This window comes from Dasypus novemcinctus, chromosome 6 (genome assembly GCF_030445035.2).
Source record: "Dasypus novemcinctus isolate mDasNov1 chromosome 6, mDasNov1.1.hap2, whole genome shotgun sequence".
NCBI lineage: Eukaryota > Metazoa > Chordata > Mammalia > Cingulata > Dasypodidae > Dasypus > Dasypus novemcinctus.
The window spans coordinates 57,555,215-57,580,844 of NC_080678.1; the positions used below are offsets into that span (position 1 = coordinate 57,555,215).

The 25,630-nt window shown below is 39.6% G+C and overlaps 1 protein-coding gene and 1 pseudogene across 25 annotated transcripts in view; one reads left to right on the forward strand and one right to left on the reverse strand.

Annotated features, from left to right (window-relative positions):
* Positions 1 to 25,630, forward strand: part of SGMS1 (sphingomyelin synthase 1) — a 390,648-nt gene that overhangs the window by 98,505 nt on the left and 266,513 nt on the right. The window contains exon 3 of one of the 25 annotated variants that reach the window (XM_071215795.1): positions 10,641 to 10,687. The exons of the other annotated variants lie outside the window; for them this stretch is intronic. The gene's annotated coding sequence lies outside the window, so the exon portion shown is untranslated. The remainder of the gene's footprint in view (positions 1 to 10,640; positions 10,688 to 25,630) is intronic. 25 annotated transcript variants of the gene reach the window in all.
* On the reverse strand, positions 18,030 to 20,470 carry LOC101414838 (apoptosis inhibitor 5 pseudogene; annotated as a pseudogene).

A 25,630-nucleotide genomic window follows, 5' to 3' on the forward strand; every position in this document is an offset into this window, starting at 1 on the left:
TCTTAGAATTATATTTTAGCCCACTGAATTTACTGATCAGAAGCTGAGGTTTGTGCCCAACCTTTCCTTCCCCCCCCATTTTTGGGGAATGGAGCTTCCCATTCTAGTCACGGAATAGCTCCTGAGGTGGCTTGTTCTAGCAGTGGTGAATAGGCACTGGCTTCCATGGTGTGGAATGCTCTACTTACAAATCTTTTCTGCAGAAGAATCGTCCATTCCTTCAAGGATGCTGCAGGATGCTCTTCTGGTCTCCTGGAGCCTCCAAACAGGTGCTTCAGATAGCTCTGAGTGTTTTCTAACTGCCCTGTAGCAGAGTTGACTCTAGGAGCTTCTTATTCCACCCCCATTTTGCTGGTTGTTCCTGATTCTGTTTTTGATTACAACAACAAAAAAATCAAATCCAAAAATAAAAATAAAAAAATTAGCAGGAAATACATAAAAATGTTAGTCTCTAACCCCCATCCTTCTAATTTTCCTTTAATGAATATGTTAGTTATAGAAAGCTCTCCTTTCCTCCAGTTTTATTGATAAAACAATGTTTATATAGGATTTCCTGCTCATTTCCTCTTGGAAGTGATATGGAGTGCGTGTGGCTCAGTGGTTGAGTGCTTGTTTCACATGTATGATGTCCTCGGTTGAATCCCTACTTCCTTAAAAAAATAAAAATAAAAATAAAAATAAAAAAGAAAAGGGTGAGGCAGCCAAACAAGGTCTACAGGGACGGTTGCTATCAGTCTCACACACTGCTGGTGGGAAGAGTTCTGGAGAGCAGAGTGGGCTTGTTAGCCAGTGATAATTTACTGCCATCTCCCTTGGGCCTGGAGATACTGAGTTATCAGTGTGCCTGAGCCTGCTGGGAAAGTCAAAGCAAGGTGTGCTCCTGCCTGGGACTGATGTCTGCTGGCTGCTGCCACCTTCTGTGGTCACCGTGATTCTATTGAGGCTGTGGTACAGAAGCTACTCTTTTAAGTCTAGGGTGATGAGTTAAGCCATATGATTTCTTTCTTTCTTTCTTTTTTTTTTTTTAAAGATTTATTTATTTAATTTATTTCTCTCCCTTCCCACCTCCCCCACCCCAGTTGTCTGTTCTCTGTGTCTATTTGCTGTGTGTTCTTCTTTCTTGTTGTCAGCGGCACGGGAATCTGTGTCTCTTTTTGTTGCGTCATCTTGTTGTGTCAGCTCTCTGTGTGTGCAGTGCCATTCCTAGGCAGGCTGCACTTTCTTTCCTGCTGGGTGGCTCTCCTTATGGGGTGCACTTCTTGCGTGTGGGGCTCCCCTACGCAGGGACATCCCTGTGTGACACAGCACTCCTTGCGCGCATCAGCACTGCACATGGGCCAGCTCCACACGGGTCAAGGAGACCCGGGGTTTGAACTGCAGACTTCCCATGTGGTAGACAGATGCCCTAACCACTGGGCCAAGTCTGCTTCCCAAGACATTTGAGCTCCTTTGTAGGTCCCCAAACTTGAGAGAGCAGGAATAATGTAGAAAGATAATGGTAGAAAAGATAATGTAGAAAAGAGATGTTTTCAGTAAAAGTTCTTTAAGCACCTGATTAAAAAAAAAGATTCTTTAGTATCAGATTGCTAATCTTATAAAGATATGGCCAGTCAGTGATAAATGTGGGAAATCCTTAGAAGTGTGGCATACTGATAACTCTAAGGATAGCCTGTCTTCTACAATGATCAATGATAATAGTGATGCAACTTATGCACAACTGGACCTCTGGAAGTTTGCCATGAGCCCACTGCCCTCTGAGGTTTATCATGTGACTGATGTTCCCTTCCTCCTGTTCTGTGCCTCTCTGACCTTACCCCCATTCCTAAAAGCTTTGTCAAGTCTTCCTCGGAAAGTGTACATCAGAAACAGAGTGAGCATCACCATCCTAGAATCCTCAAGACTGAGAAACGAACCAACATAAGGAGGGAATGCAACTATGGACTAAAGTAGACTTATTATTATTCTGGCAATGGAAATCTTGTAACATTGATATAAGAGCAGTGGTCACCAGAAGTCCTGAGGGGAGGGAGAGGGAAGATTAGGTGTGACATGGGGCATTTTTGGGACATTGGAATTGTTCTGAATGACATTGCAATGATGGATACAGGCTATTATACATTTTGTCAAAACCTATAAAAATGTGCAGTGCCAAGTGTAAACTCTATTGTAAACTATTGACCATGGTTAGTAGCAGTGCTTCAATATGTGTTCATCAATTGTAACAAATGTACCACACTAAGGAAGGATGTTGTTAATGGGGGAAAGTGTGGGAGGAGGTCATTATGGTCATTAAGCTAATGTCCATAATTTTACGGTTATTCACAGTGACTTCTTAAAAAAGTGCTAATTTAATGAGAAAAATATTGGCATTGGTCCATTTATATATATTTTATTTTTAAATTTTTTATTTTTTTAAAAAGATATGTAAATCACACAAAATGTTACATTATAAAATAGAAGAGTTTCCCATATACCCCACTCCCCACACCAACAACATCAACAACTTCTTTCTATATATATTTTTTCAATACCAAGTGACATTGAATCCACTCTTTTGGTTAGGCTGTTTTTAATGTGCCAAATACTTTTTTAAGTTCTTTTTAGTTTATGCAAATGATACATGAATAAATCTCAAAAGATTCAGACACTTCAGATAAAGTCCCCTTTGACACCCTTCCCCACAATCCTACTCCCATCCTTAGAGGCAATGACTTTTATAGTTGGATATGTCTTTGTAGACCTTGACTACTATACATAAATGTGTGTGTGTAGGTAAACTGATAGTTTTGTTGGATGTTTTAAACTTATATTTTTGTATTTTGGGAGGCAGTTGAGGTTTTTTTGTTTAAAACTAATTTATTGGAAGCCTTTCTATTGTAATACATGTAACTCTCCTTTTGTTTTTAACTGGTGCTCAGGATATTACATATGTGCCATGGTTTATTTAGCCAAGTTATTGTTAGCCATTTGTATTTTTCCTTTTCCCTTATTTAATTCGTATGTGTATATATATATACACATATATATTTTATATGTATTTTATATATCTGTTTTTACTCAAGACTTAGTGTTTTTCTTCTATATTTATATATATTTTATAGCAATTTTGAATTGCTATTTATTTTTTCCTGCAGCACTAACTAATAAATTGTGTAAATATATATGCGTGTGTATGTATGTATCCCTTTACAAATAAATTTTCAAAAGGTTCTAAGGAGATAAAGCAAAATATTGTATGTTAATAATTGGTGATTCAAATAAGGTTCAAAAAAAATGTATGAAGCCTCTTTTTTCTCTTTTGAAAATATTCATAAGTTAAAGCTGATGCAATGGTATAATTATCAAACATTTGTTCACTGACCTTTCAGAAGTCTCTACTTGTACTTACTTTTCCTAAACTTATCAATATTCATGAATACTTTCTATTTATTGTGCTGAAAATCAGAGAAGAGGAAGGACTGTTACATAAAATAAAAAAAATAAAGGAATTCATCTTAACAAAATGTTGAATAATGTACATTTGAAAATAGTCAAAATAAGAAATTCTAGGTTGTATTTATGTTACCAGAGTAAAAATTTTATTATTTCATAATTTCTTATTTTTTAGGATATACTGGGGATTGAACTCGGGACCTCGTACATAGGAAGCAGGCGCTCAACCACCGAGCTATATCTGCTCCCCATAATAAAATTTTAAAAGAAACACATTCATAGAACTGTACAACATGCACATACAAGTAAAGCTAAAGTAAAGTAAAGTAAGAATTTCTTGTGGGAAGTTTTGTCTCTACTTTTCTTACTTTGCCAAAGATTCCAGTGAGATTTCAATACTTGTATAATGTTTCTGTTCTTAGTTCCCTCAGAATAGAAGAGTATTTTAAAATATCCCATTTTTATAATATTCAAGTGCAGTATCTCTTTTCATAAATGGGTTAATGTTTCAATCTGTAGATTTATATGGTATTTATTCATTTAGGTTTGCATATTGTATATTCCCCACCAGGCTTGGAGCTTCTTAACATTTGCGACTCACTCACTGTGATTCTTCCTAGCACCCAACTCAGTTCTTTGTACCTGATAATATACCTAGTAATTGTGCTCAGGGCATGGTTAAGTGAATTGAAATGATCAGTGACTGATACATTAAAGAAATGAATTTTTAGTCTATCCCATGGTCACAGAATGTCTGGGAAATGCAAACCAGACAGATGTAGCACTAAAAAAAAGATGGATTGGCTTGTCTGGAGGTAAAGATATAAAGTCTACCTTCCAAGTCATGGATTTTGAGGAAGATTTTGGAAGTAATCAATCCATAATAAACCAAAGCCTTTTAGTTTTATCTAGAGCTTTAACTGTACACATGGATGTAAATAATTCAATCCCAGTATTCTTGCTGAGTCTAAATTTGGTCTCAGAATCTGGATTGGAATCCTGGCTCCACTACTTGCAAAATGCATACTTAACCTTTTTCTTTTCATCCTATCTTTAAGATGAGGACAGTATTTCCTACTTTATCATGCTGGTGCTAAGATTAAACTTGTGCCTCGCATATCCCAAATTCTTAATAGGCAGAGACGATAGGGATTTATTATAGTTAGGAACCCCCAAAAGATTGGTTCAAGCAGTGGGTAACTAGGAAAGCAGCAACAGACAGGAGAAAGAAATCTGGATACTGGATAAGATGAGTAGATCTCACCAACCAACCCCTTTTGTGAGGTAGTGTTGGAGTAGGAAGATCAAGAACCTTGAAGTTAGATAGATCCTAAATTGAAATGACACTGTGGAGACTTGAGGTAACTCGTCATGTGTATAGGGCAATGGCTAGCTCTTACTCTTGGTTCAGTATTAATTCATGCTCATACATCTATGGAGCAGTAACTTGGGATGTTTGTCTACCAAATGCCCCATTTTTTGAGCTCCCCATACTAAGTGCTTAGGGACAACCAAAACAATAGTTCTTGCTCTCAAAGAGTATACTTCTAAGTCTTTTAAAAATGAATAGGATTGGTGACTGGGGCAAGATGGCGGCAGAGTAGGGAGTTCCAAGAGTCAGCTCATTCTGCAGTGCAGTTAATCAGCCAGAAGCCATCTAAATCATCTGGAGGGGGTGGGGAGGGGGTGGTCAAGAGACTAGAAGAGTGTCCTGCACTATCCTTAGAAAAATGGAAGGGGAACGCTAGCCATCTGTGGTGACAATTCATGAGAAGAGCCCTCCATGCAGGAGGCCAGTGCCCATTTCTTGCTGGTGGAGCAGGGTGCCCCGGGAGCTATTCCCTGGCTGGAGTTGGAAGCTCCATTTCCCAAAAATGGAAGGAAAAGACAGCTGGGCAATGACTTTGGTTACTGATTGGTAAATTTGGCTGGCTAAAGGCTGGTCCTAAGTAGAGTTAAAGTTTGAACCTGTCCAGTTAGAAAGAGGCAGTTACCCTCCATTTTAACCCTGCCGCTGGCATGAAGGGAAGTGGGACTGATTGAAAATCATAGTGACTATAGGGATGGCCTTCTTTCCACTTAGGGCAGATTGCTGGCCTAGCCCCACTGCTGGCAGGGAGGAAGCTGGGGGGACCTGCACCAGCCTTTCTGGGCAATTGCAGCCGCTTTTGCCCCGCATAGACTAGAGTGTGTTGTACCACCTGTGGCTCCATCCCCACTGATGGCAGGGCAGGAGCCCGTGCGATGCCTTGGCAGCCTCTCTGGGCAATTACAGTCTTTTTTAGCCTGTATTGACTAGACTGTTGTGCACATCTGTGGCTCCATACCTGTTCCTGTCAGGGAAGAAAGGTGGGTGGTGCTTCATCAACCTCTCTGGGCAACTGCAATTGTTTTCGGCCTGCATGGACTAGATTGCTGAACACCTAACACTCTGTCCCTGCTCCCAACATAGCAGGAGTGGAGTCATTGTTTCGGCAGCCTTTCTGGGCAACCGAAGTTGCCTTCAACCTGTACTGCTTAGACTATTACCCACACATGTGGCTTCATGCTAGCTGCTGACAGGGAAGGAAGGTGGGCAGTGCTTCCCCAGCATTTCCAGTCAACTGCAGTCACTTTTGGCCCACAGGACTTAGTTTACTGCCGACCTGTGGCTCTACCCTGGCTGCAGGCAGGGGAGGAAGGTGTGTGGAGCTCATCAGTCTCTCTGGGAAACTACAAGGGGTCTTGCCCTGTATGGCTTGGTGTGGCTTCATCTCCACCCCTGATGGGATAAATGTGGGGAGAGCTCCATTGGTTCCTGGGGCAACATGGACAGCTTCATCCTCCACAGCTTACAGTGCCAGCTACAATGTTGGGTCCTACTCCACCCCCAGCAAGGGAAAAAGGGCAAGAACAGATGAAAAAAATCTTAAAAAATTCAGATTGGCTAAACACAAGCTATTATAAAGTTCCAAAATAAGTCGAACCAAGTATCAAAGAGGGACTGTAGAACAAATCCAATCACATAGAAAGCCCTAATCTAAAGAGAAACTGAGTCTAGAATAAATACATCAAGAAAGTCAGCTACCAGTAAGACACCAACAAAAAAACTACAATCCATACTAAGAAAAGGGAATATATGGTTCAGTCAAAGGAAAAAAACTAAACCTCCAGATAACATAAAGGAATGTAAACAATCACAGATGTGCAAACAAAACTCATTAATCCAATGAGGTGGCTAAAGAGATTAAGGAAATTAAGAAGACACTGGGTGAGCACAAAGAAGAATATGAAAGCATACAAAGAAAAATACCAGATCTTATGAGAATGAACTAATAAATGAAATTAAAAATACATTGGCAGCATATAACAGCAGATTTGAAAAAGCAGAAGAAAGGATCAGTGAGCTTGAAGACAGGGCCTTCTAAAGCAAACACACAAAAGAACAGATAAAGAAAAGATTGGAAAAAATTGAACAGGGTGTCAGGGAACTAAATGACTGAAAGAGATGTGCAAACATATGTGTCATGGTTGTCCCCAAAGGAGAAGACAAGAGAAAAGGGGCAGTAGGAATATTAGAATAATGATAGAAAATATCCTAACTCTTTTTGTAGGACATGGTTATATATGTCCAAGATGAACATAGTACTCCAATCCAAATAAATCTGGAAGGATCTACTGTGAGACATATACTAATCAGAATGCCAAATGCCAAAGATAAAGAGAGAAATTCTGAGAGCAGCAAGAGAAAAGTGTTCGTAGATACAAAGGATGCCCAATAAGATTAAGTGCTGATTTCTCACCAGAAACCATCGAGGCAAGAAGGCAGTCATATGATATATTTAAGATACTTGAAGAGAAAAACTGCCAGCCAAGAATCTTATATCCAGCAAGATTATCTCTCAGAAATGAGGATGTGTTTATAATATTTACAGAGAAGCAGACATTGAGAGAGTTTATTGTCAAGAGACTAGCTTTGCAGGAAATACTAAAGGGAGTGCTGCAGCCTGAAATGAAAAGACAGGAGAGAGAAGCTTGGAAGGAAGTTTAAAAGTGAAGATTATATCAGTAAAAGTGACTAAAAATGTAAAAAGAGTGGTAAAAATAAGATAGGATAGAAAAAACACAAAGGTCCGAAGGGGCAAAGTAAGAACTGTCTTTATAGTAATAACATTGTTAATGGATTACACTCTCCAATCTGGAATGGGTAAGAAAATATAAGCCTTCTATATGGTGTCTGCAAGAGACTTACCTTAGACCCAAGATTACAAATAGATTAAAAGTGAAAGACTGGAAAAAGATATTCCACACATCGAGTTACAACAACAATAAAAAAGCTGGAGTTGCTTTACTTATATTAGATAAAATAGGCTTTAAAAGCAAAACTGTTAGAAGAGACAAGGACGACATTATATATTAAAAAAAGGGGCAATCGACCAGGAAGAGAAAACAATCATAAATATATGTGCATCTAACCAGGGTGCCCCAAACTACATGAGGACAACACTGGCAAAGATGAAGAGAGAGGGAGTGGATGTAGCTCAAGTGGTTGAACACCTCCTTCCCATTTATGAGGTCCTGGGTTTGATCCCCAGTACCTCCTGAAACAAACAAACAAATGATCAAATGATGAAACTAACACTCATTGGGGAGTGGATATAGCTCAGTAGCTGAATATCTGCTTCCTATGTGTAAGGTCCTGGTTTCAATCTCTGGTACTGCCTGAAAAAAAGTGGTGAGAGAAATAGATGACTCTACAATAAGAGTTAGAGACTTAAATACACCACTCTCATCATTGGATAGACCATCTTGGTAGATGACCAATAAAGAAACAGCTTGACTAGTATGATATATTAACTAAACCTAAGAGACATATATAGAATATTGCACCTCTAAACAGCAGAATATACATTCTTCTCAAAGTATTCATGGATCTTTCTCCAGTATACGCTGGGTCACAAAACTGGTTCAATAAATTTAAAACGAATGAAATGCTACAAAGCACTTTTTCTGACCATAGTAGAATGGAGCTGGAGATCAACAACAGGCAGGAAAAAGAGAAAATTCACAAATATATGGAGATTAAACAACACACTTTTAAATAACCAGCGGATCCAAGAAATTGCAAGAGAAATCCTACATATCTTGAGATGAATGAGAATGAAAACATGTGGATTGCAGATAAGGCAGTGCTGAGAGGGAAATTTATAGCCCCCAATGCTTACATTAAAAAAAAAGAAAGATTTAATATCAGTGACCTTCCTATACTGCTGTGGAGGATCTAGAAAAGAACAGCAAACTATTCCCAAAGCAAGCAGAAGGAATGAAATAACAAAGAGCAGATCAGAAATAAATGAAATTGAGAACAAAAAGACAATGGAATTAACAAAAATAAGTTGCTTCAAGAAGATCAACAAAGTTGACGAATCGTTAGCTAGACTGACAAAGAAGAAAAGAGAAAATGCAAATAAAATCAGAAATGAGAGGGGGAAGATTACTACAGATCCCATGAAAATAAAACATAGTATAACTAGCTCTGCTGATTTGTAAATGTGATTGTGACAGAAACCTGGGGCCTTTAATATCAATTAAAAGAAAGCTAGAGAATAATCTAGGGACTGTAAAACAGTGAACTAGGTGGTAGATGAGGATTGTGGTTAATTGTATAAATATAAGAATGCTCTTCTGTGAACGAGAAACAATGTATATCACTATTACAAGGTGGTAAGAATAATGGAGTTACATGAAAAAATACAATCAGTGTACTTATAGACATAGTTAACAGCAATATTGTAATATTATTGTGTCAATGTGAAAGAAGGTATTATATCATTGCTAAGCATCAGTTAATAGGGGGAAATAGGATTTTTTCTATTGGACTAAGGAGTATATGGTCTAAAATTTACTGAAATGATGACAGCACAAGTATATGGTGAGACTGAGAGCCACCGAGTATACTTTTGGATGAATTTTACAAGGCAATTGTATTATAAACACAGTGAACCATGTGGGGATGATGGACTGTTGTTAAACAGTATAATTTGAGAGTGCTCTCCCATGAACAATAACAAATGTACCATACTAATACATGATGTTACTATTGAGGGGCTTATAAAAAAAATATACCAAGTGTAAGATATGGACCATAGTAGCTGTATTAGCCAAAGGGGTACTGATGTAAATTACCAGAAATCTGCTGGCATTTATAAAGGGTATTTATTTGGGGTAGAAGCTTACAGTTACAAGGCCATAAAGCCTAGTTACTTCCCTCACCAAAGTCTGTTTGCCATGTGTTGGAGCAAGATGGCTGCCAACATCTGCATGGGTCCAGCCTTCCTCTTCCTTTTAAGACTTCTTGGTCCCAGCTTTTTCCAGTATCAGCTGTAGACTGGGATAAGTCTTGTCTCTCTTGAGGGGCTCTTTTCTCTCTGGGCTCAGCTGCTCTGTTCTTACCTGTAGACTCTCAGGCTCTCTCTCCTCTCTGGGCCTCTGCTGTGTCTGTGGAGCTGTCTCCTCCCTCCGTGTTCTTTTCCTGCATGTTTACTTCCTTGGGTTCCAGCTCAAAACTCCAACTAACTCCTCCACCATGTAGTTCTCTGTGTGGGCAGGGACTCAATGTCTTACTGGTGTGGCCCAAGCAAACCTTAATCATAATTTAATCAAGTAAAAGTGAAACCTCTAAATTCAATACAATCTAATATTCCCAGAGAAACAGACTAGTTCACAAACATAATGCAATATCTATTTTTGAAATTAATAAACAATGCAGAACTGCCACAGTAGCAGTAATATTTTTATGTTCTTTTACAATCTGTAACAAATACTTGACCTTGTAAGGTGTTGGTTGAGGGGTGATACATGGGAATTCTGGACATTATTCCTAATTGTTTTGTAAGCTCACAGCTTCTCTAATAACAAAATAAAAATAAAAAATAAAGTAAAAATAAAAAAAATTATAGCAGAGAATATGATGACCCCTCATATATCTATCATCAAGCATTCAACAATTCCTGACCAATTTTGTTTCACCTATACTCATTCACTTGGGAAGCTTGTAGTCTTTGACTTACCAGTGAAAATTATTTTATATGTCTAGGTCAAATGGACTCTTTATTTCCTTATATTTTTAAGTCAATTTATGAATAATAGTAGAATAAATAGAAAATGAAATTAACTTTCTTAGAGATTTAAGAAATACACACAGAAAACATTTTTTCCCTATTTTTCAGTTTTGAAGATATAATGTACCCAACATGGGCATGTCCTCTGAGTGCAAGTAAGTGTTAACTTCATGGATGAGTTTGGAACATTTTCGTCTTATAAATACTGGTTCCAGATTCAGCTGTAATTGGTTCTTATCTTTCTGATTTTCTTTCTTGCATCAGCAAAGCACAATATTTGAAGTAATTTTTTAACATTTTGTGGCTCATCCTTTTTGTGCAGAGAAAACAACCATTTTCTTTGCCCCATAATTTGCAGAACATTTTCATTTATAGATGTATAAATGGCAATTTGAAGATAAATCCAATGAACTTTTTTTTCATTTCTTTCCAGTCACCTTTGTGTGCATACCTGCCTTTAGAAGATTTGTCTATTTACAAAAAATATCAATAAATTAGGGTGCACAGATATCATAAAAGATGAAAGAATATTATCAAACATCCTTTTAACAAAAGGGGATTATTCCTGTTCTTCAAAAATATTGGCTGAAGTTCTTTCTGTTGAATGATTAACTAGATGAGAATACTTTATTTCCTTTTTATCCTTAGAAATATATTGCTCAAGCATTGATTCTTGAGTTTAAGAAAATTATTCTGAAGTCTAGTATTGAGATTACATTTATTTATATATTTATTTATTTTTAAAGATTTATTTATTTATGTATTTCTCTCCCCTTCCCCCCCCCACCCCAGTTGGCTGTTCTCTGTGTCTATTTGCTGCGTCTTCTTTATCTGCTTTTGTTGTTGTCAGCAGCATGGGAATCTGTGTTTCTTTTTGTTGCATCATCTTGTTGTGTCAGCTCTCCGTGTGTGTGGTACCACTCCTGGACAGGCTGCACTTTCTTTCGCGCTGGGCGGTTCTCCTTACGGGGCTCACTCCTTGCGCGTGGGGCTCCCCTACGTGGGGGACACACCTGCGTGGCACGGCACTCCTGGCGTGCATCAGCACTGCGCATGGGCCAGCTGCACACGGGTCAAGGGGACCTGGGGTTTGAACCACGGACCTCCCATGTGGTAGAAGGATGCCCTAATCACTGGGTTAAGTCCGCTGCCTGAGATTACATTTATATATAATCAATTTCATCACCATCATGAGAACCTTGTGTTTATCTTTTGATTCATTTAATTGTGAATCAATTTGCTTCTCTTTGCCATTTTGGGTAGAAAAGTAAAAATTTTGATTTCTCAATTATGTTTAAAATTAAAAACTAATGTAAGTATGCTGTATCTAGTATTCTTATTTGTTAAAGGTGATGTAATACTCTAAGGAATAAAATATGAAAAAATTTAAAAGATGAATAGGATGCTCTAGGAATATGAGGATGAAAGACCTTATATTGAAAAACAGATATACAAAGCCTGGCACTTTCCCCCAAATAGAATAGCTTGCTACTATTAAAAAGGAAGTTGGGGAAAGAGAATAAAGTAACAAACAGTGTGTTTACCTTTTAAAATATGAAGTTAAACTGTGCGCACACTTTAGGATTGCTCTATTTTTCTGGGCCCATGGGTGATAACAGGAAATTTACTGATAAGTTTGAGATCAGTCTGCAAGCGATGTGCTGATATACAAGCATTGCCTCCAATATTGTTGAAATTTCTGAAAACCTTTTACTTAAATTGTTTCTAGGATTCTCCTATATAAAAAAGCATATCCAAATGGCTTTTCTTCCAAGGGTTCTGTTTTGGGGACCAGCCTTCTGTGACTGCTCCTCTCAATTGTTTTCAGTAATCTTATTGATTACTTTTTAAATTTAATTAAGAAAAATATGTTCATTTCTGTATTATCTGTGACCCCTTCTTTGACTTTCAGCCCTTCCCTTAGGTTCACTTTAATGTTATGTTCATAGCTTTTATTTAGTAAAGGCACAAGAAAAACCACATGACAACTCATTCTACATGTATTTTACAAGCCATTCAATTTTAAAAGGATGATTCTTTTTCTCAGTAGTTAGGGGGAAAATCCCTGTCTTAGTTTGCCATCGGGCTACTGATGCAAAGTACCAGAAATGAGTTGACTTTTATAATAGGAATTTTATTAGGGAAAATATTACAGTTCTGAGGCCATGAAATGTCTAAATCAAGGTACCATCAAAGATGCTTTCTCACCAAAGTCAGCTGCTGGTGACCCTGGTGTCCAGCCATGTGGTAAAGCAAGATGATGGCTGATCCCTTCTGAGGTCCTTTCTTCCACTCCAGAATCTGCCATCTCCCAGACTTGGCTGTGGGCATCCAGGCATAGGGCTTATCTCCTTCCGGCCTCCTTTCTGTTTCTTGGGGCTTCTCTGCCTTTCTGCAACTGTAGGCAAACCTAGAGTCCTTTCCCTCTCTACTTTCTCTTTCCCTCACGTGGTAGGATGAAAAATGACAGCTTCCTTTTACTCTGTGTATTTCTCTCTCTGTATCTCAGTTAGATCAGACCCAACTAGGAGGGCAGAGACCCAAGCTGGCTTACACCTCCATGCCTCGCCGAGTTAATTCAATCAAAAGGCCCCACACCCACAGGAATGGATTATTTAAAAAACATAATCTTTTTCTTTTTGGGGCTCACCAAATTCAAGCTATCACAAGTCCTTTTATACTCTTCCTTCGATCCAAATTATGTAGCCTGCCAACTTTCCCTTTTTGTTCTGGCTATAATAAATTTAGAAACCATTTTAATATTTAATCACACCAGCAGCATTATCTTGTGGTTGGAAAATTATCTTCTTTCTTCATCTCATGACTTTATATTGGTGAGTTTTTAATTTTCTTTCAAGTACGTATATGTCTTTTATTGTTTGTTGCCTTAAATCTTTTTTGGAGATGGGTAGCATTTAAATAATCTAATAAAATGAACTGCTTATGATGGTGTCATAATTTCAGATAAACCATCCATTTGGTTTGTGTCTTTAAGGTTTATGGACTGAAAATACTGTAGGTACAGCCTTAATTGCCTATAAGATTTTGGAAGAAAACACCTGGCCTAAAACATTCTGATAATGTTCAGTTAAATACTCAAGCTGTTTTAGCAGCCAGCATTACAGTGAGGTTGATCACTAATCAAAAAACTTCTTAACTCCTGTACTTTAAGGTGGTGCACAGCTTTTCGTGGGGATGGGGATAGTGGTGTCTATTTAGGAGTACTTAATATATTTTTTTCATTGTAAAGAAAATGAGGATTGGATAAGGAAATTGCAACGTACTCTGTGGGAAAGAAAGATTCTTTCTCAAACTGGAATTGAAATGTGCAGCTGGGTTAGTCATGCCGTCCTCTCTGTCCCCTGACACTTGGTTCTATATTGCCGAAAGCACTAATTATATGGTGGTGTAATTGTTTGTTTACAGTCTGTCTCTCCCTTAGACCACAGTCGGCGCAGCCTTGTTCTTCTTTGTGCTTGTGTTATCTGGCATAATGCTAGCACTAAAATTTTCACGTATATGATTTTTATTTCTACAATAGCAGATAACAGCATATTTTAGGCATTAAGTATTTTAAAATATTGGCAAATATTTTGAAACACTAAAGATTGTTAGAAGGCATTTTTGTGTTTTGTCCCCAAAGTATAATAGTGCTCATTCCAAAAAATCTTTAGAAAACTGAATTGCCTATAAACCTACATTTCTTTGGCTGTAACGTTCCAAAGAGCAGTTTGGCATTGAGGCCTACCTGAATGGAATGAGTAATCCTTATTTGGGCAGACTTTCACTCCCTTTCCCCTCTATATTTCTATATTGCGGAAATTTCTGTATTCTGTATTCTGAATATATTTCCATCCATCCACACTTTTTGAAGGCCTGTGATATACCTGAGCCTGTACTCTCCCAGGTGCTAAGGACACAGTGGTGGCCAAGATATGACCTCTACCCTTGGGGTTGGAGCTTCTATTCTGGAAGTTTTAGAAGCATACTCAAGTCTTAGAATTTGCACTGTGAACTGTCTTGCTGCCTTCTTTTTGCTTGGTGCAGGGTGACATAGAAAATGAAAAAAACTTTGGGAAACATTGATTTGGCCATTTGTGATAAAGATGCTTTGCTGTAAACAAAATTAGAAAAGGTCATTTTGTTTTATCTTTTGCCTTCTCTGTCCACCCCTACCCATGTAATACACACACCATGTATTATGTCATTGTTACCTTGTTTTCAAGGTTCTGTAAATTCTTTTATAGAACTTGTCCTGGTTCTAGAAATAATTTTCTTCCTGCAGAAATTTAGTCACTTTCACATACCCATAGTAATTTCTAAATTACCCATATCTGATAGAGTACCTTGTTTCCAAAGGCATTATGCATAAACCAGGAGTAGAATGAGATCTGTTAGTAGAATGTTGCTTTTATATTTAATGGTGCTCAATGAAATTTTGATTGGTGTCAAGGAAATTCTTTGGAGAGTGCCTGTATCTGCTCCCTTGATTATGTCCTTGTTTGCCTCATTGGTGAGTCTTTTCAGTTTTAAGCAGCAGTCTGTGCTGCTTAGTGGTACATAATTAGCAATTTCTGCTGTTTATTGATGGTGTGATTTGGGTCCCATCATTTAACTCCTAAGAGGCTCAGCATACTCAACTGTAAAATCGTGGTCATTTGACAGACCACTGAGTGGTTTTAAAGATTGAGTAATACCTGTTAAGTATCTTTTATGTGATGAAGCTTTTCAATACATACAAGCTGCTCTTATTCCTTTACATGAAAGGCTCTTGTGAATAATTCCACAGTAATATCGGTGTGAAAATACCTGTTTGAGCCCCTGCTTTTGTTTATTTTGGGTAAATACCTAGAAGTGGGATTGCTGGATCATAAGGTATTTCTATACTTAACTCTCTGAGGAATTTCAGACTTATTTCCACAGTGGCTATACCATTTTACATTGCCATCCATCAGTAATGAATGAGTGTTCTATTTCTCCACATTCTCTCTGACACATGTAATTTTCTGTTTTTTTTTTTAAATAGTGGCCATTATAACGGGTGTAAATGGCATCTCATTATAGTTTTGAGTTGCATATTCCTAATGGCTAATGATGTTGAGCATCTTTTCCAGTGCTGATTGGCCATTTGTATATCTTGTTCAGAGTAAAACAATCCAGGTAAAATCTCTTGCATCCTTGGGAGCAGATGTAGCAGAAGTGGTTGAGTGCTGCTTCCCATATACAAGGTTCTGGGTTCAATCTCTAGCCCTGGTACCTCAAAAAACTGTTTTTGAATCCACTCCTCAGCATTTTCTTTGCACTATGGGAGGGTTGTGAACTACAGCTTCATGTTCTCCATGGTCCCATTCCTGCCGGCCAACCAGTGGGATAGGAGGGCAAGTTATCTAGCCAGCCAACCCTCAGGGCTGACAGTGGCTGTGCAGTGGAGAACTAGTGGACTGGAAGACTCGCATGAGCAGTGGGTTTACAACTAACACACACAAACTAAAGGACCCTTGTGGCAGTGACAATGGGAAGAGAGGTTGGCCACTTGTGCTTGGCTACCATGCTTCTGCCATCTCCCTTTTCAAGTGTCTCCCATCCTCTGGCTGCCCAGACTTAGGCACAGACATAGACCCTACAACGGTCTCCACTCCCTCCTCCTGCCCCACCCAATCCCAGGCCAGGCTTTGAAGAGATTATTCTTTTCTTTTCAAGTTGAGTGGTCTTTGCCTCCTTGTCAAAAATCAGTTCATAGTAAAGGTGAGGGTTGATTTCTGAGCTCTCAGTTTGATTCCATTGGTCTGTATGTCTTTGTGCCATATCATGTTGATTTGATTACTGTGGCTTTGTAATATGAATTTTTATTGGGATTGTGGTGAATCTGTTAAGTCAAGTTGGGTAAAATTGACATCTTAACAATATTTAATCTTAAATAAACCCTATAAAGCTTACATCACAGTAGATGGGAAAGAATTATGTGAGCAGTGCAAAGCAACTTCCTTCCTTCTAAAAATGTAATGTCATTTCTACATTTTAATAAAGCTGGTATATTGTTTTTATGACATTAGGTAGGAATGCTGCAATGTTACCTAGCAGCTTTATTAAAAAACAATGAAAATAAGATTGACCATTACTCTTGTCCATATATTAGAAGAAAAAAATTAAGGCACAGAGGAGAGGGAAATCAATAACTTAAAAACTGATGATTTTTATCAGCTTTATTATTATTTTTTAAAGTTTTATTATTTATTTCTCTCCCCTTCCCTGCCCCAGTTGTCTGTTCTCTGTGTCCATTTGCTGCATGTTCTTCTTTTGTCCACTTCTGTTGTTGTCAGCGGCATGGAAATCTGTGTCTCTGTTGCGTCATCTTACTGCATCAGCTCTCCGTGTGTGCGGCGCCATTCCTGGGCAGGCTGCACTTTCTTTCGTGCTAGGCTGCTTTCCTTATGGGGTGCACTCCTTGCACATGGGGCTCCCCTACACGGGGGACACCCCTGCATGGCAGGGCACTCCGTGCGTGCATCAGCACTGCGCATGGGCCAGCTCCACACAGGTCAAGGAGGCCCGGGGTTTGAACCGTGGACCTCCCGTGTGGCAGATGGATGCCCTATCCACTGGGCCAAGACTGCTTCCCTTTATCAGATCTTAGAAAGACTGAATTTTGTTACATTTTTTATTTGAACAGCACTCAAAAAATTACCAAGATGTTTAAAGGAAAAAGATTCTCAATGTGATGTCTGAGTAACGATGATATTACAAAAACAAGTCAAGGGAAGCGGACTTGGCCCAATGGATAAATAATAAATCTTTAAAAAAAAAGTCAAGATTGCTGACAAAGCATCCCAAAATATTTTTGTGGTTTTTACCTTGGACACAATCATGGTCTGTTAAAAAGCAGATCATATATACAAAGGTATAAAATAGCTTTAAGTTTTTAGCTGAAGGCAGCAGTCATTTTTTTTTTGTTTTTGTTTTTATTTTTTTTAAAGATTAATTTTTTATTTATTTCTCTCCCTCCCCGCCACCCAGTTTCCTGTTCTCTCTGTCCATTCGCTGTGTGCTCCTCTGTGTCCACTTGTGTTCTTGTCAGCAGCACTGGGAATGTGTCTCTTTTTGTTGCATCATCTTGCTGCATCAGCTCTCCGTGTGTGTGGTGCAACTCCCTGGGTAGGCTGCACTCTTTTTTCCATGCTGGGCGGCTCTCCTTATGGGGCGCACTCCTTGCGTGTAGGGCTCCTCTACATGGGGACACCCCTGCCTGGCATGGCACTGGGCCAGCTCATCACACGGGTCAGGAGACCCTGGGTTGAACCCTGGACCTCCTATGTGGTAGGCACTCTGTCTGTAGAGCCAAATCCACTTCCTAATAGTAGTCGTTTTAAATGGACATCCCCAGCAATCTAATGAGTTGTAGAATATAAGAATATTAAGCCATGACAATGCTGAAGAATGGGATGTCTTCTTCAGTAGAGGCTTCCCTAACTATGATTTCCTTATGCTCCCCAACCGCAGTCACTTCTGCTTCCCCTGAAGTCTCCTCTCATAAAGTTTCCCAAATTGCTGCTAGGAGGATTGTAAATTTACCTGGCATCCCTATTTGGTCCTGCTGGAGATTTCTTTGGTGGTGAACCTGAAGTTTCATCTTTATTGGCTCTGTTTTGCCCAATCTAAACCTTCTGCATAGTTTTCCGGGTTAATGTCGTTGTGTTCTTATAAGAAGGAGGAATGTGGAAGAAATCCTTGATTAAAACATTGATACTGTTTGTTATTTTCTTTTTTTTTTTTTTTAAAGATTTATTTATTTATTTAATTGCCCCCTCCCCTGGTTGTCTGTTCTTGGTGTCTATTTGTTGCGTCTTGTTTCTTTGTCTGCTTTTGTTTCTTTGTCCGCTTCTGTTGTCATCAGCGGCACAGGAAGTGTGGGCGGCGCCATTCCTGGGCAGGCTGCACTTTCTTTTCACGCTGGGCAGCTTTCCTCACGGGCGTACTCCTTGCGCGTGGGGCTCCCCCACGCGGGGGACACCCTTGCATGGCATGGCACTCCTTGCGCGCATCAGCACTGCGCATGGCCAGCTCCACACGGGTCGAGGAGGCCCGGGTTTGAACCGCGGACCTCCCATATGGTAGACGGACGCCCTAACCACTGGGCCAAAGTCCGTTTCCCCTGTTTGTTATTTTCAATGCAACAACTTCAATTTTGTTCTCTTCTGATTTTTAAGGCCTTACCTCTTTCCCATGAAGAGCTGGGCATAGTTGTCTGATAAAAAACGTGTAGGTACCATGCAAAGTACTGCAGGCTAATTTTGAAATCTTAGAGTTTTTCTGCATTCAGTTTGGCTGTTAAGAAGTCTGGAAGTTTTTGGCCCAACTGTGAAAGCTATAAATATTCCAGATATTTGAACTGTAGTTTGGGTTCTTCATTACCAGCATACTCTCCATTTTCTGTGTCTTCTAGAGAGAGAGGCTTATACTCTAATAATTTTTTAAATAGTTTCCTTAAATTTGTTTCTTGCTTTTCTATGTCATTACAAAATGAACTGAATTTTGCCAACAACTTCAATACCTCCAACTGAATATCAAGACCTTCCACTGGAGTAGTCAAGGACCTGAGGTCACAGAAAAAAGTCACAAACCTTGTGAAATGAACATTTTTAGAGAAGTGGGGTACTGCCTGGTGAGTGCACTGTAAAGTAAAAGCCTGTCCATGCAGTCAGGATCTGAGGGATTAAACGTCTGTGCCAGGTCTTTTTTTCTTCAGCCACCAACTTTCCAGCTCTACTAGTTGCTGTCTTCTACTCACTGTCTGCAAGATTTTTTTTTTTTTAAAGACTTATTTTTTATTTTTTTCTTTCCCCTTTCCCCCCCCCACCCCCCCCAGTTGTCTCCTCTCTGTGTCTGTTCACTGTGTGTTCTTCTGTGACTGCTTCTGTCGTTATCAGCTGCACCAGGAATCTGTTTTTCTTTTTGTTGCACCATCTTGTTGTGTCAGCTCTCCGTGTGGGCGGCGCCATTCTTGGGCAGGTTGCACTTTCTTTTGCACTGGGCGGCTCTCCTTACAGGGTGTACTCCTTGCACGTGGGGCTCACCTATGCAGGGGACGCCCCTGTGTGGCAGGGCCCTCCTTGTGAGTGAGCATCAACACTGCGCATGGACCAGCTCCACACGGGTCAAAGAGGCCCAGGGTTTGAACTGCAGACCTCCTGTATGGTAAGTGGGAGCTCTATCCATTGGGCCAAGTCCGCTCCCCCCCCTCCTTTTTTTTTTTTTGAAGTACTGGGCCTGGGGATTGAATCCAGGACCTTATTCAACCCAAGACAGCATTCAGCCACTGAGCTACATCAACTTCCCTGTCTATTAAGTTTTTTAACCCAGATAGTATCTTCATGAACAGAACAAATTCTTTACCAGTCACATCTTATAGGACCTTTTTGAATTCAGTTAGTATAAGCTCCTCTGCTTCTTTAGTTAAGACTTCATCTAGTAAAGCCTTAGTTTTATTGAAAGGAATTTGATTGTTTATTCTCTAACAATGTCCTCTTTTTGAAGTGTTTGGTTAAACAAGCCTCTTAAAGTCCCTTTTGCATCCATCTTAAATATACTTAACAGGGCATTGTTCACTAACTTAAATTCTGCAGTCATCTGTCTGTGAAAGTTGGGTTAGTATGTCTGCCACTCAGGGAAGATTTCCTCCAGTGGCAAACTGAGATAGCACTTTAATTGCTTGATGTTGAAACAATCTATCTTCATCCTCACAGAGGTCTAACTACACCTTGATAGCAGAATCTGCCAATTCAGGAAAATGGTAAAAGAATTTTGGAATAAACTAAAGTGCTAATCTTTTTTCCTTGATATTCCTTTCACACCATCCACTATCACTTGATAGGGATTTTTATTTGCTCAATGGCGTTGACCATAATGCCATAGTTGTGGTAAAGCTCCTCCACAGTTGGCATGATGAGTGACAGGCTTAGGGCCTGCTCCTGCTCTTTGTCATTGCTGGTGCCACCATCACCTCAGAAGTTCTCCAAGCCCATGACCTGCACTGTTATGCCTCCAGCTGTTGCCTGTCCTTAATTGTTTCTTATACTTTTTTCATTTTCTAAGCTGCTTTTGCCTGGAGGTCAAATTCTGAGAGGGGCAAATGCTGGAGAGGAGTTTCCCAAGTCAGTCTTTCCCAGCTTTATAAGGTCAGGGACGTACAAGGAGAGTACTGGCTGGCTCCAAACTTATCTGGGGAGAGTATATAAAGGAGGGGCCAGGATGGGGGCCAGAAGCTTCTTCCACAGCTCCTCAAAGCTATGCTTTCCTGACTTGGCCCCTACCCTGCCCAACGCAGCCTTTCAACTGTCCTCCTCAGCTCTAAGGAAGCATACAGTCTTTTAATTCTCCTTGGCTGCATTTGTCTGGGGTAGGTTGGAACAGTTGTAGCTCTCTGAGCTGGGTCTCCAGAGGTGTGCAGTAGCTACTGAAAATCTTTGATCAGGAATCAGCCCCATGCTGCTGCCTGCTAGGACAGTGTGGGATGGGTGCTGGTAATCTCTTCATTGAGAGAACAATTTACTGTTCTTTACTGTAATTTACCAACCTCTTCCTCCTGCTCTTTGCTGGTTGCTGTACAATAAAATTCTATTGGACTCTCGAGTTTCGAAATAGTTGATTCAGACAGTTCCTGCCAGTTTTAATAGTTGTTTTGTTGGAGAGATCAATTCCTCGCGTTCCTACTCTTCCGTCTTTCCATAGTTCCTCTATTCCCTAGCATTTTGAAACAAACGCATAGTATTTTTTTAGTTTAGGATTACTGATACATTAGTGCATCCCCAATGCATTTCAGATTCTGTAGATTGGATCCTTCTAAGTTCATCAAGCTATATTGTCTACTTGTTAATGTTTTCCATATGGTTTACAAGTGGGTGTTAAAACAATATAACAAGAATTACTTTAAAAAATGTATTGAAGTATATCACTCATATATAAACCTACAGAAACAATAAGTGTATAGCAATAGTTGTGAACTTACAAAACAAACATATATAACATCATATAGGACTCTCGTACCTCACCCTACCACCAATACCTTGCATTGCCATTAAACATTTTTAACTAATGATTAAAGAGCATTGTCAAAATATTACTGCTAACCAAAGTATTTTTCCCCCAACCCACTCTACTGTTGTTACTATCTTTATATCATTTATTTATGAACATACATAAACAATAAGAATACAGTAAAAGTTGTGAACCTTCAAAGCAAATATGCATAACATCATACAGGGGTCCCATACATCAACCTCCACCAACAGTTCTTTCAGCACCATTTGTTAATTGAACTGTTTTGCCCGAGGTGTGTGGATTTGAAAGGGTAGTCAGTAATCACTTGAGCATACATGAGAGGGTCTGTTTCTGAACCATCAATTTGGTACCATTGGCCTGTGTGTCTGTCTTTATGCCAGTACCATGCTGTTTTTTACCACTATAGCTAGGTAATATGATTTAAAGTCTGGAGATGAGAGTTCACTTTATCTTTTTAAGATGTTTCTGGCTATTCAGGACCTCTTACCCAACCAAATACATTTGATAATCAGGTTTTCAATTTAAAAAAATGCTGATAGAATTTTTATTGGGATTGCATTGAATCTGTATATCCATTTGAGTAGAATTGACATCTTAATGATATTTAGTTTTCCAATCTGTGAGCATGGAATGTTTTTCCAGTTATTTAGGCCTTTTTTTGATTTCTTTCAATGTTGAGTTGCAGTTTTCTGAATACAAGTGCTTTACATTATTGGTTAAGTTTATTCCTGAGTATTTGAGTTTTATCCGTCATATTTTATTTTCACTACTCTTTTGACACTTTGTTACTTTTATTGATAAAATCTTCATTTCTAGACTCTCTTCCAGACCTTTTTCTCCTGTCTTTTCTTTTCAGGCTCTAGCACACACTTTGGTATTTCCTGAAAATCTTGTCTCTTGCTTAGAAATTCTCTCAGTTTCTGTTTATCTGTGGATATTCTAAACTCACCCTCATTTTTCAAATACAGTCTTGCTGGATATAAGATTCTTAATGGGAAAGTGGATGTGGCTCAAGTGATAGAGCTTTTGCCTACCAGGGTTCAATCCTTGGGGCCTCCTGGTGAAAAAGAAGAAGAGAAAGCAAGACCATGCAGCAGGCTAGCGCCTGTGCAAGTTTACGTGCCCGCATGGTGAGCCAGTGCCTGCATGAGTGCCTGTGTGATAAGTCAGTGCTCCGTGCAAGTGAGTCATGCTGCAAGATGATGATGCATCAAAAGAGAGAGCAAGGGGAGAGTCAAGGTGAAACACAGCAGAAACCAGGAACTGAGGTGTCACAATTGATAGGGAACCTCTCTTCACATCAGAGATCTCTAGGATTGAGTCCTGGTGAATCCTGGAGGAGAGAAAATGAGAAGAGAAGACAACACAGACAGCAAAAACAGCAGGGTGGGAGGAGGGGAAGAGGGGGAAATAAACAAATATTTAAATCTTTAAAAGAAAAAGATTCTTGGCTGGAAGTTTTTCTCTTGTAGTAACTTAAATATATCTTACGACTGTTTTCTTGCCTCCATGGTTTCTGTTGAGAAATCAGCACTTAATCTTATTGGATATCCCTTATGTGTTATGCATTGCTTTTCTCTTGCTGCTCTCAGAATTCTCTCTTTGTGTTTGGCATTTGATATTCTGATTTGTATGTGTCTTGGAGTTGGTCTATTCAGGTTTTTTTCAGATGGGAGTACATTGTGCTTCTTGGACAGGTATATCTATGTCCTTCAATAGGGTTGGGAAATTTTCTACCATTATTTCTTCAAATATTCCTTCTGCCCCTTTTCCCTTCTCTTCTCCTTCTGGGACACCTATGACATGTATGTTTGCATGTCTCTTACTGTCATTTAGTTCCCTGAGACCTTGTTCAATTTTTTCCATTCTTCATCTGGGCTTTTGTATGTTTCCTTAGAGGCCATTTCTTCCAGCTCACTAATACTTCTGCTTCCTCAAGTCTGCTATTATATGATTTCAGTTCATTTTAAATTTCATTTTATTGCCTTTCATTCCCATAAGATCTGCTATTTTTCTATGTATGTTTTCAGATTCTTCTTTGTGCTCATCCAGTGTCTTTTTAATAGCCTTAATCTCTTCATCCATCTTATTGAATTTATTAAGGAAATTTGTTTGAACATCCATGATTAGTTGTCTTAATTCCTTTATGTCATCTGGAGGCTTATCTTGTTCTTTTTGCTGGCCATATCTTTCTGTTTCTTGGTGTGGATTGTAATTTTTTGTTGGTATCTTTGGCATCTGGCTTACTAGAGTATTTATTCTGGGTGCAGTTTTTCTCTTTAGTTTAGGGCTTCTTACCCTTGCTCCCTTACTGGTTGTATAATAGGAGCCAAGGATGTAGTTGGTGCTGTAAACTATGGAGGCTCAAGCTACTAACATTGCCCCAGGGACTGATGACACTTCTCCCAACTTTCTCCTTTGCCAAGAGTAGGGACAGAGTCACAGCTGTGTGGAATAATCCAAGTCATGCAGGCCTGAACTGTAGTTGCCCAGAGAGACTGCTTTAGCTTTAGGTCGCGTTCTCCCCTTCCTGGGGTGGAAATGGAGCTGCAGGTATGGGCAGCAGTCTATGCAGTACAGGTCCAAGATGACTGCTGTTGCCCCGGTAGACTTCCAAGTATTCAGTCTATGCCGGGCAGATGTACCTGCAGTTATCTGGATAGACTGGTGCAGGGCCTGCCAGCCTCTTCCCTGCCTGAGGTGGGGCTGAAGCCTAGGCTAGAGCTGTAGGCTCATCTATGTGAAAGAAATGGGTTCCAGTGGTCACTGTGATTTTCGGTCCACTGAGCTTCCCCTCATGCTGGGGGCAGAGTCAAACTGGCAGCTACTTGCCTTTTTCCAACTTGGACATATTCAAACTTAGCTGTCCTTAGGGTTATACTTTAACCAGCTGAATTTACTAATCAGTAGCTGAAATTGGTAGCCAACTATCTCTTTTTCTCCTGTTTTTGGGAAATGGAGCTTCAAATTCCAGCCACAGAATAGCTCCTGAGGCAGCTTGTGCTACCAAAATAGGATGATCACCGGCTTTCGCAGCTTGGAAGGTGATTTCCCGGAGAGGCTGGCATAGGTCCCCCCAGCTCCTTCCTGCTGGTGGTGGGGCTGGGCTTAGGGTAGAGCTACAATCTGATCTGGGTAGAAAGAAGCCCGTCCCCACAAGCACTGTGATTTTCAGTTCGCCCTGCGTCCCCTCATGCCAGGTGCGGAGTTAAGTTGGCAGCTACCGGCCTCTTTCTGACTTGGACAGGTTCAAATTTTAGCTGTTCTCAGGTTTATACTCTAGCCTGCCAAATTTACTAATCAGTAGCTGAAATTGGTAACCAACCGTCTCTTCCTCCCCCATTTTTGGGAAGTGGAGCTTTCAATTCCAGCCTTGGAACAACTCCCGAGGCAGCTTGTGCCTCCAGTGGAGGATGGGCACTGGCCTCTGTGGTGTGGAGTTCTTTACTCACGAACCTTCTCTACAGATGGGCAATCTCCTCCTTCCATTCCTTCGAGGATGTTACAGCATGCCCTTCTGGTCTACTGGAGCCCCAAACAGGTGCTTTAGCTATAACTCTGGTTGTTTACTTACTGCCCTGTATCAAGAGGTGACTCTAGGAGCTCCTTACTCTGCCGCCATCTTGCTGGTTGTCTTCAACAAGAATCATTTTTATTCTCTATTCTTTATTTTTCTTATTATTTTATTTAATACTTATTGGTAGGTAGTAGAACTAAGAGATTTACATAAGTTGTGTTGTTTAGTCCTTACAGTGAGGATACTGAATCACAGAGAGAGGTCAAGTAGTTTGTTCAAGGCCACAGAGTTAGTCATTGGAGGACATGTGATTGAAACCTGACCATATCTGACCTGTAAGCCCATGTTCTTAGTCCTCTTTCCCTTCAGTCTGTGTTTGTTAGTTGAAAAGATAACTCTTCAGAGTGGCAGACACAAGTTATGCTGTTAAATTTTTTTTTCAATTAAATATGTTAAGTGCTGTTTGTCAGAGATGAGAGATTAAGTTCTTTGGCTCCAGCACTCACTAGCAGTATGACATTTGGGA